General features: G+C 46.6%; 1 pseudogene; it reads right to left on the bottom strand.

Annotated features, from left to right (window-relative positions):
* Nucleotides 1-10,041: 10,041 nt before the first annotated feature.
* LOC141027158 (uncharacterized) lies at nt 10,042-11,896 on the bottom strand (annotated as a pseudogene).
* Between the last annotated feature and the right edge of the window lie 8,125 nt (nt 11,897-20,021).

The raw sequence follows: 20,021 nt of genomic DNA, 5'->3' as shown, positions 1-20,021 counted from the left end.
AGACCTTTGGGATGGCTTACGGTGATAGTTGATTTGATCTTGCTGAAAAACAGAAACTTTTGCACCCAGTCCCACAATTTTTAAAAATTACAGAAGCGGGATAAAATTCTGATTTTTTTACACACGGTTGATATACAAATTGTCTCTGTTGTCCTAATTTAAGAATTTTTGGAGTTACAGAAGTATTTGAAGTATCTAGATTACTACAAACTGTTCTATTTTTAACAGATTCTGTTTTCTATGTGTTGGTTGCTTATTTGGATGAATCTATGGGTAGTATCTGGGGGGGTATGAACCATGAAATAGTTGGAATACAGTAGATATTACACCAATATAAATAAAGAATGATTTCACAACAGTACCAAAAGTGGTGATTTATTTTCTTATACTAACGGAGCTTATGAGATTTTCTGTTGAGTTTTGTGTTGTGAACTTTTCAAGTTTTGGGTAAGGATTTGATGGACTGTGGAATAAGGAGTGGCAAGAGCCTAAGCTTGGGGATGCCCAAGGCACAACAAGGTAATATTCAAGGACAGCCAAGAGCCTAATCTTGGGGATGCCCCGGAAGGCATCCCCTCTTTCATCTTCGTCTATCGGTAACTTTACTTGAGGCTATATTTTTATTCACCACATGATATGTGTTTTGCTTGGAGCGTCTTGTATGATATGAGTCTTTACTTTTTTGTTTGCCACAATCCTCGTTGGTACACACCTTTTGAGAGGGACACGCATGAATCGTGATTTATTAGAATACTCTATGTGCTTCACTTATATCTTTTGAGCTAGGAAATTTGCTCTAGTGCTTCACTTATATCTTTTTAGAGCACGGCGGTGGCTTTATTTTGTAGAAATTAATGAACTCTCAGGCTTCACTTATATTACTTTGAGAGTCTGTAAACAGCATGGTAATTTGCTTTGGTTATGAATTTAGTCCTAATATGATAGGCATCCAGGAGGGACATAATAAAAACTTTCATATAAAGTGCACTGAATACTATGAGATGTTTGATTCCTTATGATTGTTTTGGGATATAGAGATGGTGATATTAGAGTCGTGCTAGTGAGTAATTGTGAATTGGAGAAATACTTGTGTTAAGGTTTGTGATTCCCGTAGCATGCATGTATGGTAAACCGTTATGTAACGAAGTTGGAGCATGAGGTATTTTTTGATTGTCTTCCTTATGAGTGGCGGTCGGAGACGAGATTTTCCTACCAATCTATCCCCTAGGAGCATGCGCGTAGTACTTTGTTTCGATGACAAATAGATTTTTGCAATAAGTATGTGAGTTCTTTATGACTAAGTTGAGTCCATGGATTATACGCACTCTCACCCTTCCACCATTACTAGCCTCTCTAGTGTCGTGCAACTTTCGCCGATACCATACACCCACCATATACCTTCCTCAAAACAGCCACCATACCTACCTATTATCGCATTTCCATAGCCATTCCGAGATATATTGCCATGCAACTTTCCACCGTTCCATTTTATTATGACACGTTCCATCATTGTCATATTGCTTTGCATGATCATGTAGTTGACATCGTATTTGTGGCAAAGCCACCTTTCATAATTATTTCAAACATGTCACTCTTGAGACATTGCACATACACCGCCGGATGCATTCATATAGAGTCATATTTTGTTCTAAGTATCGAGTTGTAATTTTTGAGTTGTAAGCAAATAAAAGTGTGATGATCTTCATTATTACAGCATTGTCCCATGTGAGGAAAAAAATAAAAGGGAGGCCAAAGAAGCCAAACCAAAAAAATGAGAGAGAAAGAGAGAAGGGGAAATGTTACTATCGTTTTTTCCACAGTTGTGCTTCAAAGTAGCACCATGGTCTTCATGATAGAGAGTCTCCTATGTTGTCACTTTCATATACTAGTGGGAATTTTTCATTATAGAACTTGGCTTGTATATTCCAACGATGGGCTTCCTCAAATTACCCTAGGTCTTCATGAGCAAGCAAGTTGGATGCACACCCACTTAGTTTTCTTTTGAGATTTCATAAACTTATAGCTCTAGTGCATCCGTTGCATTGAAATCCATACTCACTCACATTGATATCTGATTCGGCTTGAAGCTACATCGGTATTTCCCCAAAGAGGAAGGGATGATGCAGCATAACTACGGTAGGTATTTCCCTCAGTGATGAGACCAAGGTTATCGAACCAGTAGGAGAACCAAGCAACACTACGTAAACAACACCTGCACACAAATAACAAATACTGGCAACCCGACTTGTTAAAGGGGTTGTCAATCCCTTTCGGGCAATGGCGCCAGAAATTGGCAAACGGACGTGAGATAGTTGTAAATATTGATAGATTGAATGCCAAATAAAATAAATTACAGCAAGGTATTTATGTATTTTTGGTTTAATAGATCTGAAAATAAAAGCAGATAAAAATGTATCGCCAAGGCAAATATAATAAAGATGAGACCTGGGGGCCGTAGATTTCACTAGTGGCTTCTCTCGAGAAAAATAGCAAACGGTGGGTGAACAAATTACTGTTGGGCAATTGATAGAACTTCAAATAGTCATGCCGATATCCAGGCAATGATCATTATATAGGCATCACGTCCAAGATTAGTAGACCGACTCCTGCCTGCATCTACTACTATTACTCCACACATCGACCGCTATCCAACATGCATCTAGTGTATTAAGTTCATGGTGAAACGGAGTAATGCAATAAGAACGATGACATGATGTAGACAAGGTCAATTTATGTAGAAATAGACCCCATCGTTTTATCCTTAGTAGCAACGATACATACGTGTCGGTTCCCCTTCTGTCACTGGAATCAAGCAGCGTAAGATCGAACCCACTACAAAGCGCCTCTTCCCATTGCAAGATAAATAGATCAAGTTGGCCAAACAAAACCCAAATATCGGAGAAGACATACGAGGCTATAAGCAATCATGCATATAAGAGATCAAAGAAGACTCCAATAACTTTCATGGATAAAAAGATAGATCTAATCATAAACTCAAAGTTCATCGGATCCCAACAAACACACCGCAAAAAGAGTTACATCATATGGATCTCCAAGAGACCACTGTATTGAGAATCAAACGAGAGAGAGGAAGCCATCTAGCTACTAACTACGTACCCGTAGGTCTACAAAGAACTACTCAGGCATCATCGAAGAGGCACCAATGGGCATGATGAACCCCTCTGTGATGGTGTCTAGATCAAATCTGGTGGTTCTGGAACTTGCGGCGGCTGGAATTGATTTTCGTCGAATCCCCTAGGGTTTCTGGAATATTGGGGTATTTATATAGCAAAGAGGCAATTCAGGGGGTACCTGAGGTTGGCACAACCCACCTGGGCACGCCTGGGCCTCCAGGCGCGCCCTGGTGGGTTGTGCTCCCCTCGGTGCACCCCCAGGTACTGCTATGGCCCACTAGATGTCTTCTGGTCCAAACCAACCCTAAAAAAGTTTCGCTGCGTTTGGACTCCGTTTGGTATTGTTTTCCTGCGATGTAAAAAACATGCAGAAAACAGCAACTGACACTTGGCACTATGTCAATAGGTTAGTACCAAAAAATGATATAAAAGGACTATAAAATGATTATAAAACATCCAAGAATGATAATATAACAGCATGGAACAATCAAAATTTATAGATACGTTGGAGACGTATTAATATCTATTGATGGGCATCACCATAGCCCGTTAATACGCCTAGTTGATGTGAGACTATCTCCCTCTTTTTTGTCTTCTCCACAACCACCATATTCTATTCCACCTGCAGTGCTATGTCCATGGCTCATGCTCATGTATTGCGTGAAAGTTGAAAAGGTTTGAGAACCCAAAAGTATCAAACAATTGCTTGGCTTGTCATCGAGGTTGTGGATGATTTGAATATTTTGTGTGATTAAGATGGAGCACAGCCAGACTATATGATTTTGTAGGGATAAACTTTCTTTGGCCATGTTATTTTGAGAAGACATAATTGCCTTGTTAGTATCCTTGAAGTATCATTGTTTATGTCAATATTAAAGTTTTGTGTTGAATCTTATGGATCTGAACATTCATGCCACAATAAAGAAAATTGCAGGGATAAATATGTTAGGTAGCATTCCACATCAAAAACTCTGTTTTTATCATTTACCTACTCGAGGACGAGCAGGAATTAAGCTTGGGGATGCTTGATAAGTCTCCAACGTATCTATAATTTTTTATTGTTCCATGCTATTATATTATCTATTTTGGATGTTTTATATGCATTAATATGCTATTTTATGTTATTGTTGGGACTAACTTATTAATCTAGAGCCCGGTGCCAGTTTCTATTTTTTTTCCTTGTTTTTGAGCTTCGTAGAAAAGGAATACCAAACGGAGTCCAAACGGAATAAAACCTTCGCGATGATTTTTCTTCGACTAGAAGACACCCAGGAGACTTGGATTGCAAGTCAGAAGAGCCACAAGGCAGCCACAAGGGTGGACGGCGCGCCCAGGTGGTAGGGCGCACCCCCGTACCTTGTGGGCCCCTCGGTGGCCTCCTGACCTAGATCTTCCTCCTATATATTCACATATATTCCCAAAGCACCAGAAGTATCGACGAAAACACTTTTTTACCACCGCAACCTTCTGTTCTCGTGAGATCCCGTCTTGGGGCCTTTTCCGGCATCCTGCCGGAGGGGGATTTGATCACGGAGGACTTCTACATCAACTCTATTTCCCTTCCGATGAAGCGTGAGTAGTTTACCATAGACCTACGGGTCCATAGCTAGTAGCTAGATGGCTTCTTCTCTCTCTTTGATTCTCAATACCATGTTCTCCTCGATGTTCTTGGAGATCTATCCGATGTAATCTTCTTTTGTGGTGTATTTGTCGAGATCCAATGAATTGTGGATTTATGATAAGCTTATCTATGAATATTATTTGAATCTTCTCTGAATTCTTTTTTCCATGATTTGATATATTTGTAATTTTCTTCGAACTATCGGTTCAGTTTGGCCAACTAGATTGGTTTTTCTTGCAATGGGAAGTGCTTAGCTTTGGGTTCAATCTTTTGGTGTCCTCTCCCAGTGACAGTAGGGGAGCAAGGCACGTATTATATTCTTGTCATCGAGGATAAAAAGATGGGGTTTACATCATATTGCTTGAGGTTATTCCTCTACATCATGTCATCTTACTTAAAGCGTTACTCTGTTCTTCATGAACTTAATACTCTAGATGCAGGAAGGAGTCGATCAATGTGTGGAGTAATAGTAGAAGATGCAGGTAGGGGTCGGTTGACACGGACGTGATGCCTATATTTCATAATCATTGCCTTAGATATCGTCATAACTTTGTGCTTTTCTATCAATTGCTCGACAGTAATTTGTTCACCCACCATATTATTTGCTATCTTGAGAGAAGTCTCTAGTGAAACCTATGGCCCCCGGGTCTATTTTCCATCATATAAGTTTCCGATCTACTATTTTATAATCTTTTACTTTCCGGTCTATAAACCAAAAACCCAAAAATATTTACTTTATCTTTTGTTCAGTTTTATCTATCTCTATCAGATCTCATTTTTTGCAAGTGCGTGAAGGGATTGACAACCCCTTTATCGCGTTGGGTGCAAGAGTTTGATTGTTTGTGCAGGTATTGGTGATTTGTGTGTTGTCTCCTACTGGATTGATACCTTGGTTCTCTAACTGAGGGAAATACTTATCTCTACTTTGCTGCATCACCCTTTCCTCTTCAAGGGAAAAAACCAACGCAAGCTCAAGAAGTAGCACTCATCTGATGCCTCTTCTTCAGCTTCTTCCCGCATTGTTGGCTCAGCTTCTTCCCCCATTGTTGTACCATCATATTCAGGCAACCCATGGCCAAGATAGCTATCGTCATCCTCTTCCTCTTAATTCTCTTCCATTAGGACCCCTCTTTCTCCGTACTTGGTCCAACAATTATAGCCGGACATGAAACCGGACTGAAACAAGTGGATGTGAATGGTTCTTGAGTTAGAGTAATTTCGATCATTCTTACAGACAGCACATGGACAACACATAAAACCATCCGCCCGCTTGTTTGCCTCAGCCGCAATCAGAAAAGTATGCACGCCTTTAATGAACTGGGGAGAGCATCGGTCATTGTACATCCATTGTCGGCTCATCTTCATTACACAGCACCGAAAAGACCAAATTAATACAAGTTCATACACACTTATTCTCATAAAACAACATACAAACTCTCTAGCTAAAGCGTTAAATTCAACAACAAATGCAATCAAGATCGCAACTAAGGTAACAATTGATCCAAAAGCATAATGATACCAAGCCTCACTATCAATGGCATATTTTCTAATCTTTCTAATCTTCAAGCGCATTGCATCCATCTTGATCTTGTGATCATGGACGACATCTGCAACATGCAACTCCAATTCCATCTTCTCCTACTCAATTCTTTTCAATTTTTTCTTCATGTAATTGTTTTCTTTTTCAACTAAATTTAACCTCTCCAAAAGAGGGTTGGTTGGAATTTCCGGTTCACACACCTCCTAGATAAAAAATAGCTATGTCAACTTGATGGGCATAATTTATCATAAACACGAAATGCAACAAATACTTATAAAAGAGAATATACCACATCCGAATCATAAACTGGACGAGGGCCGACGGGGACGGATATCAAAACCATGCCACTATGTATAACAAACAAAGTATGGGTAAGAAAATTATACAAGTAACTATCTATCACACAAACATGATTTTTTTATAAAAAGGCTAAGAACAAGAGGCTCACCAAGGTGGTGCCGGCGATGGGACGGTGCGGGCAATCGATGGTCGTTAGGACAGGGACGGGAAGGCAGTAAGTAAACCACACCTACACATGCAAACTAAGAAATTAATTTGAGCTCAAATTGCATATAAATCAAATAAACTACCACATATAAATACTCCCAAACTAAAACCCACAAATCACTATACTTATAGGGCATTGCAAGAGCTAATCTAGAAATGAGAGATGAAAGGACAAAGTTGCTAACCTTTGTGAACACTTGGATGGGTGGGGTGCCTTCAAATCTTGACATTTTTTTCCAAAAATGGAGGATGAGCTCGAGCAAGAGGGGAAGAACATAGAGGAGACGAAAGGGGAAGAACAGAGAGCTCGGGCTCGACGAAGGGTTTATATAGGAGCATCTTTAGTCCCGGTTAGTTCCACAAACCAGGACTAAAGGTGCATCTCTAGTCTCGGTTTGTGACACAAACCGGGACTAAATGTGCCAGTGGGCCCCCAGCCTGACACAAGCTTGCCACCACACCTTTAGTCCCGGTCATGTCACGAACCGGTACTAGAGGTTCAACACGAACCGGGACTAATGATTCCCGCCCCCTAACCGTTGGAACCGGCACTATTGGTCACATTAGTACCGGTCCATTTAAAAACCAGGACTAATGTGGCTCACGTAAAGTAGTTTTTCTACTAGTGTAAGTGCATACAATTCTGAGTAAGGGATGGCCTTCTAGCATAGGCCTCTCCCACACATAATCTACAATAACGATGATCGGTTTAGTAATTTAGTTGATTACCTGGGGGCAATTCCGCACACCATATCACCACAATTCCACACTCGCTATTTGCATTATTTGTAATATGTTGTATCTTTGCTTAGGCAGCACCTATCTTTTATGTTTATGTTCTTTGTTATCTTGAAAAGCTACCTCTTTATACTTTCAACGTATTTTTTTTCTTGTTTCTAGATAAAGAAAGTAGTCGATATACGTAGGGTTGTATCAGTGGCAGATAGAACCTGAGAGAATAGTAATCTTACCTTTAGCTCCTTGTGGGTTTGACACCCCATACTTACCACCTCCATCATTGGAAAGTGCTACGACAATTCCTCACACATGAGGATTATCACTTGGGTAGGCTGAGGTGCCACCAGCTAGAATACCGTTTTAGGGTATACTGATGGTTTCCCAGCTAAGGAACCTCTGATCATGTCGATTCTCGATTTGGTGGGTCTGGTTGTTAACCCCGTTGTCGGTTATGTCCTGGGCCGTAGTGGGCAGCCCATGATGACTACATGGAAGAGTCTTGAATAGTTGTTGTACAAGACAAGACACCGCATTTGTGGAGGAATCTAGCTTCTCGTACGTAGCCGACTAGGATCCATGTATCCTAGGGTCCTTGGTACACTATATAAACTGGGGTCCAGGCTCGTTGACAGACAATCAATCATAGATAAGATACAATCTCTCGGTACTTTATACTCTCGATACACTCCAATTCAATAAAGCACAAATCATTACATCGGGTTTATCTCCTCGGGAGAATATGAACTTGGATAAACTCTGTGTTCCTTCTACCATCGTTCCAAGACACGTAGCTTAGGATACCCTACCAAGGGATCAGTCGGATTTAGCTCCAACACTCACACGTTCACCTGTCTCTTTTTGTGGGCCTGCTATTGGCACATTATATGTAGGAACTAGCAGAGGCACATAGACACAACACTCCCCTAGCTACATTCAAGTCTAGGAAGCCACTGAATGATCAACACCCGAATCAAAAGTCTGGCAGAATGTTCAAATCGGACCCAAACGTTTACCCCAATTTTTAAGCTTGTTAATGCCCAAATCCTGGGTCAACCCCTAGTAGCTCCATGATTTTTGACCACCTGGGGGATCCCCCACCCCCAATGGACCAACCTGTGACCCCTAGAAAAGTCTTTAGTTTAGGAAAGCATCGCGGAGGGCCCCACATCTGGTTAGCGCGCTCACTCCTGAATGAAGTGCCGAGGAGCTCGAGTCCTAGGTTGGCTCGAGTGTAATAAAACACCGATGCACACACTATGTAGGTCCTCCCATTGTTACCATCCTATTTACTACCACATTGCACAACAATACAACATAGCGTAACCATGATCGCTAGATGCCTAAACATGGTTAGCGGTGAACCCAACAAAAGCATGGTGCAATAAGGTAACATCGTATAAGCAAGAACACGAGCATGCTTACTAAGCAGGGCGGGCTGAAGAAAGCTTCTTAGGACAAACAAGCAGGTCATGCTAGGACAGGTATAACCATGGCAATATACTAGAGTATCAAAATCAGGCTATGCATAAGCATTGGTATCACAACACAACTACAACATCATAATACTACCTCGCTAATTTTCAAAAGATGAAGAGGGAGAGTTATAAGTCTTGCCTGTAATTCCGCTTGGTACATCACAGATTTGGCTCGAATCTCAGGTCATCTCTGAATCCTATCTACAAAGAATCAAAGCAACACTAATAACAATGGATGCAATCTTACTACTACAAAGAAGATTCAGCATGTTCACGAAATGCGAAGATATGGCATGACAACGATGATCCAATGCAACTAGTTAGTAAGTTAAGTGAAGCTTGATTTGCATCTAATTTGCATATCCACTAAACTCCACATTTAGAAATGGTTCAATCTTGTTTATGTACACGATAAGTTTAAATGTTGCTTAACATGGCATGGGATGGTGCGGAAGTAAACTATACTATCTACTGACGTATGTAGTGACTTTGTCAATCTCAAGACCCGCTAGCTCGATCTCTCGTAGATGCTTATATAGAAGTACGGTATAGGGTATGCATGTGTGTTCATAAGGGATAAATGCATGTACATGTATATAAGCGTCTACATTTGTACTGTATTTCCGAAAAACTCAAACACTCTGAAATGCCACTCCAATCTATTTCCAGTACTCATGACGGACGGCTTCTAGGGCAGAACAACAGCTTTGAATGCACGCCGCAGCTAGGGCTCCACCGTCGAGCCTACCTAAGAGCATCTCCACTTGTTCGGCCCCCCAGCACCCCGCCCGGCGCTATTTTGGACCTTCGCCCGACGCTTATTAGGCCCTGGGGCAACCTAGGTCCCAGCCACACGCCCCCGGGGGCCGGCCCCAAGACGTTTATATTCAAACTTGACATTCCCCGCTACCCAAAAAAAAAATCACAAGTCAGGCGATCAGCGCCACAAGTTCGGTTATCACCATGCCACAGTTCGGCGATCAATAACTTGAAAGTTCGGCATTCAAAAGGAGCGTAGGCAATTCATCAAACGGCGGCGCCATCCTCCGGCGTCGGACTAGCGGGAGTCGGCGTGCGCGGGCTGGTCGGCGTCGGTGCGGCTTCTGTGTTGGGCGTCGTGGAGGCATCGCTCGGGCTTGGCAGCGGTGTTGGGGTCGGCGTGGGAGTTGGCGCCGCCGTCGCCGGCATCTGGTTTAGGATGAGGCCACGCTCCGCCAGGTACCATGCCTTGACCGGCTCATCCATCGTCAACATGTCCGCCCCCCATCAGGAAAGCCAGGTCGGTGTTCCTCTTCTTCGCGGCGACGTTGGTCCGGAGCAGGTCGAGCTTGACGGCGCTGTTCGTCATCAACGCCGACCATCGCGCCTCAGTTTTCTCTTTCCTTTTGGTGGCGCTGGTCTTGCCGTCGGCGATGCAATGCTCGATGGACTCTTGCAGACGCGCGGTAGCCGGCGCAGCGTCCTTCGCCGACTTGGCTCATTTGTTGCCGTCAGGGCGCCCATCAGCCGCGCCCGGCGTCGGTGCGCCCGGCGTCGGTGCGTCCGGCTTGTACGTCTCCTTCGCAATGGCGAGGGTGCGCCGGACGTCCACCCACTTCTCGCACTTCTCGATCTGCGAGAACACGTGGAGGTACATGAAATCTTGGTCGGCGCTGCTGTCCTGGCGATACATGGCGAACATCCGGACCATCTACGCTGAGGAACAAGTTTCGGCGCCAGACACGGCGAATAAAGAGTGAGAGACCGGCGTATGTGCATACCTGACCCTCGATGTTGGCGCCTCTCTCCGGGCAAGCGGCGACCTCCTCGACAATCCTATGCCATTTGTTTTACGCCGTCTGGATGAGCGCCCAATGGTTCACCATCACCTTCGAGCCGCGCTACATGTGGACGCCGGCGAAGTAGGGGTCAACCAGTTTGTGCTCATCGAACTCCGACTTGATGCGCTCCCAGTACGTGTCGGCGTTCTGATTCGTTCCGGTGATCGGGTTGAGGCAAACGATCTTCCACGCTTCGGCGAGGCACTCGTCTTCTTTGGATGCCCACTTGACGTGCGGCTCGCCGGTCCTGGCCGCCCGCTTCTTCTTTTTCCCTTTCCTCGCTGGAGCAGGCGCCGGATCCTCCTCCTCTGGCTCCTCCTCGCCGTAGTCGAGCTCGTCGTCCATGTCGCCGTTGAGGTCCATTGTATCTTCTTGGGCATTGAAGACCCGGGGGAGGCGGCGGCGGCGGCCAAGCCGCTCGTGATGATGTCATCCATGTCGGCTTCCGCCGGGTCGGGGTTGCCGACATGCGACGACGAGGCTTGCAAGAAGAGCAGTGCGCCATGGCGCAGAGGCGGCGTCGGGGAGGCTGCGTAAGCCGGCGGCGAGTAGGTGTACGGGGGGTACTGGACGCCGGCGAACGTGGGTGAGGGCGTGCGCTGGGCGGGGTGGCCTTGCGGAAAGGTGATGTTGGGGTTGAACCCGCCGTGCACGTCGCCATCTACGTAGCCAGGCGAGGGCACGCACCCCCAGGGATGTGGCGACGGCGAGAAGCCGTCCGGCGACCCGACGCTCTGCTGGCTCTAGGGAGCGTATGGGTCGTGGCCGCCAGACGGATTCATCATCCCCGCGTGAAACGCCTCTGCTTGTTCCGGCGCGCGATCTACTTGCTCCGCCACGGCCGCAGCCGCAGCCGCCGCCGCCCTGTCCCGGGCCTTCTTGGCGTTGAGCTTGTTCCACCGGTCGCCGATGACAGCCTCCCGGCACTGAACCTCCGCCTTCCATTCGGCGTTTGACATGCCCAGGGGTTTGGACGGCGGCGCCCTCTGCTTCCTCTGCTTCGGTTGGGTGGCGTCGGCATCGGTAGCGGCGCGAGGGGCCGTATACTTCTTCGGCGGCATGGTGGCCGGATGGAGGGGAAAGGGAGGAGAATGGCGGGAGAAGGGAGGAATGGAGGGAAGCAGGGGGTGGGGGGAAGCAGGGGGATCAGCGGGAAAAGGGCTTTCTCTCGCCGGCAGAGCGGACCCACGCGCCTTTTCGCTTCGGCCAGCGCTCCCAGGCGACCCCCGGGGGCTTGGGTTCGGCTCGGGCTCGCCGGTGCTATTTCGGCCGGAACCGACGATAAACAAGATCATGGAGATGTGACTGGGCTAATTTTTGGACGCCGGCGCTAAAAAATGGCCTGGGGGCGTGTTGGGGACGCGGCTGGAGATGTCTAAGGTCCTCAATGTAGACGCCGTCTCGGTGTACAAGTTGATCTTAACCTCCGGATTTGCTGGATAATGTTAGAAGGGAGAAAGGGATTTGGTGAAATATGATGGATGTATTATTGAGCCTCCAGGGCGAGTATATATTGAGTACAAGACATGGAGGGCAAGACACCTCCTAGAGATAAGATGGAAATAACTCTATCTAATCCCGGGCAATCTTTACTATCAAATATATCTCTAACATCCCCCCGCAGTCGTAGCGGTAGCATTGCGAATAACAGGAGCGTCGCGGACGGTCAGACTGGAGAGAATAGCAGCCGACGGGCTGACATCCCCCGCAGTCATAGCGGGAGCGTCGCGGACGGTGTCGCGTTGCGGACGGCGACGCTAGCGATGGGCTGTTGCTGGACGAAGACGAAGGGGGTGGACGGGGGGTAGCGTGTTGCCGCTACCTCCTCACGCAGCGCCGCTTCTTCTTCTACCTCGAGCTGCCTCGCACAACTCTCCTGAGGTTTCTCTCTTCTTCTCTCAAGAACACAAGAACACACACCATGAAAACTCACACGCACACACACTTCACCAACTTGTCTCCTGATGAAAATCACAGTGGCTACATGTTTTCAATGCTCAACCCTCACGGGCTCCTATCTCATTCATCTGGTCACTTAAATAATACTAGATACAATACTCATGCACGCCGGCCATCACACCCGGCCACCACGTCTCCACACTAGTTGCTCCACTAACCAACTAACTACATGCACTAACCCAGGATCTTATCTTCTCCTAGAATCTCTCTAGGGTCAAAAGACTAGTAGGTGCATGCAGCTAACTACTAGATAACTACTCCACGCATGCAGCTAATACCCTCACAAACACACCAATTCTCTTGGCTCCAATGTACTGATCCATCCAGCCGGTCTTGCTTCAACCCGTCCACGCGCTTGCCGTATCACACGACCTTGCCGTGTCATCCGACTCAACCTGAACCAACCCAGCATGCCCCAGCCTCGTCGCGTCTTGCCGACTCTCATGGCATCGCCGTATCACACAGCACAGTCGGCATCTCGTCGCGCTCGCCGCATCGCACGGCACCCGACATCTCGCCTCCTCTGCGCATCTTCGCTGAAACTTTGTCGACTAGCTACTCCCTAATCTATGCTACATGCATTACGAAAACTAACTATGCAGATACACGAATCAAGATTAAGTGTAACATTTTTCTCTCTAATCTTGATTCTCCAATCATCACAATCTTCAACGTGGGTCACCCGCTGCCACTTGACAACGCCATCCTAACGCCGCAGCCACTTGCTGTTGTCGACACTGTCGCAACGCCGGTCACCATGGACCATCTTATCGTGCGGCATCGCACCACAACATTGGCTTCACACCAATTCTCCATGATGACGATGGCATCGCACCACCGTCGTCGGCATCGCACCGATTCGAGTGACGGCATCGCGCCGCCGTACATCTTCTTAGCGGTGGCACACCGCGTCTCCTTGTGACGGCATCGCACCATCGCCGTGGCAGCATCGCAGCGCTGTCTCCTCCTAGCGGCATCACACCGCAACCGGCCACCAGCGGCGTCTCACCGCCGACAGCCTCCACCTCATGCCGACGTCCTCCACCTCACATGGAGTCCGCCGCGTGGCCGTCGCGGTTGCCGCAGTCGTCGCCTCCGCCACCACCACGCCGGCCACCATAGCCGGCGGCACCGCCTTTGCCGCCACGGATCAACAAGGCTCTGATACCAATTGTTGACGCTGCCTCCTCACGCAGCGCCACTTCTTCTTCTACCTCGAACTGCCTCGCACAACTCTCCTGAGGTTTCTCTCTTCTTCTCTCAAGAACACAAGAACACACACCATGGAAACTCACACGCACACATACTTCACCAAGGAGAAAGCTTGCTTTGCCTTGTCTCCCGGTGAAAATCACAGTGGCTACATGTTTTCAATGCTCAGCCCTCACGGCCTCCTATCTCATTATCTGGTCACTTAAATAATACTAGATACAAGACTCATGCACACCGGCCATCACACCCGGCCACCATGTCTCCACACTAGTTGCTCCACTAACCAACTAACTACATGCACTAACCCATCATCTTATCCTCTCCTAGAATCTCTCTAGGGTCAAAAGACTAGTACGTGCATGCAGCTAACTACTAGATAACTACTCCACGCATGCAGCTAAAACCCCAACACAAACACACCAATTCTCTTGGCTCCAACGTACTGATCGATCCAGCCGGTCTTGCTTCAACCCGTCCACGCGCTTGCCGTATCACACGACCTTGCCGTGTCATCCGACTCAACCTGAACCAACCCATCATGCTCCAGCCTCGTCGCGTCTTGCCGACTCTCATGGCATCGCCGTATCACACAGCACAGTCGGCATCTCGTCGCGCTCGCCGCATCGCACGGCACTCGACATCTCGCCTCCTCTGCGCATCTTCGCTGAAACTTTGTCGAGTAGCTACTCCCTAATCTATGCTACATGCATTACGAAAACTAACTATGCAGATACACGAATCAAGATTAAGTCTAACATAGCGGCGGCGGCGGACGAAGAACAGCGGCGGCGGCGGTTAGGTTAGGAGCGCGGCGGCGATGCTCAAAGTAGGCGAAGAACCCTAATAGCGTGACGAAGATCGGCGCGGACAGTGGCGTTCCGGCGCCATGGGAGGCGGCGCGGCGCATACCACGGGAGGTCGGGCGCGGAGACGGCAGGGGACCGCGGGCCGCGGCGCTACGGCCCGAAGGGACGACGCGGCGGCGGCGGGCAGGTCGGGGCGACGGCGGAAGACCTCGGGGCAGTTGCGGGGACCGCGGGCCGCGGCGCGACGACACAAAGGGACGGCGCAGCGGCGGAGGGCGGGTCGGTGCAACTGCGGGGACGGCCTCGGGCGGCGTGGATCATGTGCCACGCTCGCTACGGCCAGACGGGGCGACTTATTGGCGACGCGAGGGTCGGCGCAGCCACGGGGACGGCCTAGAGCGGACGCCTCGAGGTGGCGGTGGACCGCATGCCGCGGCACTACGGCCCGAAGAGGTGACGCAGCGGTGATGCGGGTCGGTGCAGCTGGGAGAAGAACCACGGGGCGGCGGCGCTGCGGCCCGACGTGACGACACAGCGGCAGCCCATTGCTCGATCGGTGTAGATGCGTGCGTGCTCGTATGATGACCTTCACTGGATCCATGCGGAGGCACAAGCAATGTTGATCAGACCAGTCGCGCGTTGATGAAGATGCACAGGATCCCGCGAGAGCGCGACGCGTGATGCAGATCGGTACTGCTTCCGCGTCCAAGCATCCGCGTCCAGGACGGTGCATGTGGCGTGCAGTAAACTGCAGTTGCACATGTGCATGCACGTGAGCAAAGCAAGCCTGGATGGAAACCAGGGACGTGCTTGAGGACGCAACCGGCCGCCACACTTGCAGTGTTGTCGCGCTGCGTGATGTTCGGGACGACGAAGCGGCCGATAGGAGTCGACGCCGATGATGAAGTAGAGGCACGATGTAGATGACGAATCGACGCAAACCAATCTTACATCGGAAAACCAAAAAGAAACACCAATCAAAATGACTGGCGTGAGAGAAAAACCCAGATCAAGGGACTGAGAAAAAGACTCTCTAGGGCAGCCGATCAACACGACCGGCGAACGAACCCTAGGTACGGGCGGCGCGGCCCCCGGCGGCGGTCATGAAGGCCGACCGCTCCGGGGGCGGCGCGCGGGTGCGGAAGCGGCGGCGGCGGCTAAGGTTTAGGATTAAGGTAAGGCTGATACCATGTTAAAAGGAAGAAAGGGATTTGGTCGAATATGATGGATGTATTATTGAGCCTCGAGAGCGAGACACCTTCTACAGATAAGATGGAAATAACTCTATCTAATCCCGGACAATCTCTACTACCAAATATATCTCTAATAGATAATACCACCTCATTTTATATATACCTCTTTTTACAATTTGTTGAAGGGAGCGTGCCTTAATTTGGCGTTATCTATATGTTACTCTGTATCAAATTTACCTTGCGCCTCGTATGCACATGGCTTCACGTTGCCCTCGCAATTTGTCCAACCCCTGTGTTGTGGTAAGAAAATAAGATAAGATATACTAGTACATCAGTTCAGAAATCCTGTCGCGGGCATAAACTTTAGGTCATATCTGCAGATCTCCCCACGAAAAAAGAAATAGTTATATCTGCAGATCAAGATTAAAGTAAAATAGAAAGTAAGAGACAACCTGATGAAGCTTACTAGGTTGCTCAAGTCGTATAACAGGACAAGAGGGTTTATATTGTACGGAAAGTTGGTCTGCCCCAGAATTTAAAATATATGGCAAGTTGCATACCTTAAGGCTTAAGCAATCCGCAGCTCAGTAGTCGAAAGTCTTCGCTATGGTCCTAGCGAGAAATACCAATAATATAATGTATACGTACGGTCGAGTGTGATAAGCTTGCTAAGCAGTTTGCGAAAAAAAACAAAAACAAAAACCAGCTAAGATATATGTTGTTCATTTCCACATGGTCTGTGTTATTAACTTGCTCTGTGTTATTATTAGGTAGCGCAGACAGGCACAGTACACTCGAAATAGCTCATTAGACTCATCTCTATGAGCGTACGCATGCACACCCGGCATAGCATTTTTAGATTTTAAAAAGTCACCACATGCGCCTCGCAGTCGACGGAATATCTCCGTCCACTGAACGAACATCGTCGGAAGGTTGAAATAAATCTAGAAATAATACGAACACCAATGTGAAGTACAGGACTTGAACTTTGGTGGACCGGGGATACCATTGTCATCCTAAACATTCAGACACAAACTGGTTCACTCAAAATGATCTTTTTGGACAGGAGGAAGAGCATCTCCAAGCAAACATACCAAATTGGGTCGCATCTGGACGCCGTCAATCGTCTTTCTTATATCCAAATCCCTAAATCTGTACAACCCCATCCACGGTAGATATCCCAAACGTAGAAAATTTAATACACAACATTCATCTGATAGCAAGTTCAACATAGAACCAGACATATGAAGTTCAATACATAGATAGTTCGATAGTTTGATAAGGTCCATGATTAGATAGGAGTAGAGTTGATAGGCATAAATTTCAGAGTGCACAGTTCCTGAGGATGGGTGCATAGGAGGACTTTATTTCAAATTATTCAAAAATAATTTTTTCAAGTTTTAAAAAAGGCAACAAATCTGAGAAAACTTATACATATTCGCGATGGATCTATAAATTTTTGTTAAAAAATATTATGATTTGCAAGCTGCACAAAACACAAAATGTTGGGCCCACAACAACAAAAAAGGCCCATTTTCATGTACGTATTTTTTTAGGTTTATGCTACGTATGGAAGTATATTGTTATGAAAAATTCCATGAACGTGTGATATATGTATTTGTGTATATAAAAATGATTTTTTGTGATTTACAACTATGTTTTTTTTAAGTCCTCACTAGAGCCCCTCATCCGTTCGCACTTTAAGTTTCGTAAATTTCACCACTTCCTCGCCGAGCCCTTCCCCTTGTAGTTTTCGGAGCGGTGGTAGTGGGCATCAAAGTTGGCAGATGGACAACCGTCACAGTTGTTGTTGGAGCCGAAGAAGTGAGACGAGGAGGGAAGCCCGACAGATGTTAGGTGGAGCTGGTCTGCTCCCGTGTGAGGCCGGCAGCTTTAGCGGCAGCAGCCGCTTTCTCCTTCGTAATCTGCTCTGACTCCTCGATCTTGAGCGACAATGTTTTCGCATTTCCGTGGCTCCGACGGCTGATGGCATGTGTCTCAGCCGTGGTAAAGGACCAGCGGATGACACCACTGACGAGCTCCTCCTATGAGTCAGAGGGTAGGGGAATCGGCGTGTATTAGCAAGAAGATGCAAACGGACCGGCTAGATTCCACCTGGCCCGCCTGCTGCACATGTCTCCCACTCGGGGAGCTGCGGAGCTGCAAGAGCCCTACCGGGTCACTGGGGCGGGTGCAGACCGCAATGAGCTAGCGCTATCTTGTGTGTAGTTGAAGGAGCCATGACGGGCCACTAGTAAGGGCAAGGGGCTAGAGCTTCCGCCCTTGTCCACCCGCTACCGACGGAGGGCAACGCGGAAGGATAGCTCGCCATTCGACTTTGCCGCGAAGGCGTCCCAATCCATGGGGTCGGCTTCGGAGGAGCCGCTACACAATCCAGTCATGGTGGTGATGGACGATGGCAAGGGGAGGGAGTGGACCACAGGGGGAGTGGACTGGAAGCGAAGTAGACAAGAGAATGAGTAGAGGATTGGCTAGGGATTTGCTTGGGTGGGGTTGGGCCAGTGCAGGCTGATCCAACGTAACCACCGCGTCCGGAGCGTCCCATATCCGCCTCACAAATGGGTTGGATATGTGGGGTGCAGGACAGTCGAACTAAGTGAATGGGTTTGTTGATCAAGTTGGATGGCTGCTTTTGGTTCATGTTGTCCGCCCGAACATATAGAGGGGAAGTGCTCTAATCTAGTTCCTCATAGGCCATTGTCTACGTATGTTACTCTTAATTTCATTTCATATTTGTTTCACGTATTAGGGGTTCATTCTTTTTTCTTTAGAATGATATATATTCTTTTCCTTTTTGCGGGAATATATATTTTTAATTTTATTTTCAATAAAATATACTCCCTCCGGTCAAAAATAGGTGTAGCAGTTCTGAACTAAGATTAGTTCAACCTTAGTTTGAAACTGCAACACTTATTATGGATCCAAGGGAGTAGGTAGTTTTTATCATAGACCCAGAAAAAGGGATAGAGAAAAATAGAGAGAAAAGAAGGAACAATAGAAGTTGATGATTCAGCCTGCTGGAAATTAACTCAAGGCGAGATGTCTATTTACAGGGCAGATTCGTGATGTGGTAGTTATATGTCAAAACTAACTTTTGAGAAGACAAGTGATGTGGTAGTTCTACTTTGAAGGATAGTTCCCCTCTCTATTTATTTGAGTTCTGATCAAGGTTCTCCTCATTATTTATTTTCTTTGCAGGTGTCAAAAATTCGTAACAATGCTTGCTTTGAGAACAAGTGGATTCATTCATCCGCTGAACTGTTAACTTCTACTGTTCGGTTATTGTTTTAAAAGTGGAACCCGGCCGGCCGAAAAAATAATGAGGGCGTGTGGAAAAACATATAACGGAAGCGCGTCATGCTGATTCGGTAGCCGATTCTCCTAATTAAAGTGCATTCCAATTTTCTAAGGTTGTGGTTTAGTGCTCAATCAAGCGAACGTGTGATAGACCGAAAAGGCATCACCAAGACGATCATTAAGGGTGTGTTTGGTAGCATGTATGGACCTAGCCTAGTTGTTCTCCTCTCATACATGCTGAGTGTAGACATGCTGAGTCCATGCAGTTGCTGTTGTTTGGCAGCGATATATGCGCTGAGACATGCTGAGCTGAGACTTTGTTTGGCAGCCTGCATGTGTTTAGACATGCTGAACAATTTCAAATTCCAATTTTTTTTTGAATGATGAACAAAATCGGAAAAATATGAACACAAATTTAAACATATTTTGAAAATTTACAATTTTTGGAAATTCTATTTTTATAAAAAAAATAAATTAAAATTTGAAATTCTAAACTTTTTTGAAAATTTGAACTTATTTAAAATTCCGAGCTTTTCTGAAAATTTAAACAAAATTTGAAAATTAAATATTTTATAAAAATTTAAATAAATTTGAAATTCTGGTTTTTTTCAAAATTCAAACAATTTTTTATTTTATTTTGAAATTCCGAACATTGTTGATTTTTTTAAAAATTTTGAAATTATGAACATTTTTTGAAA

The sequence above is a fragment of the Aegilops tauschii genome, chromosome 1, assembly GCF_002575655.3.
Source record: "Aegilops tauschii subsp. strangulata cultivar AL8/78 chromosome 1, Aet v6.0, whole genome shotgun sequence".
NCBI classification, from domain to species: Eukaryota; Viridiplantae; Streptophyta; class Magnoliopsida; order Poales; family Poaceae; genus Aegilops; species Aegilops tauschii.
This window is presented reverse-complemented; position numbering and strand designations above follow the sequence as displayed.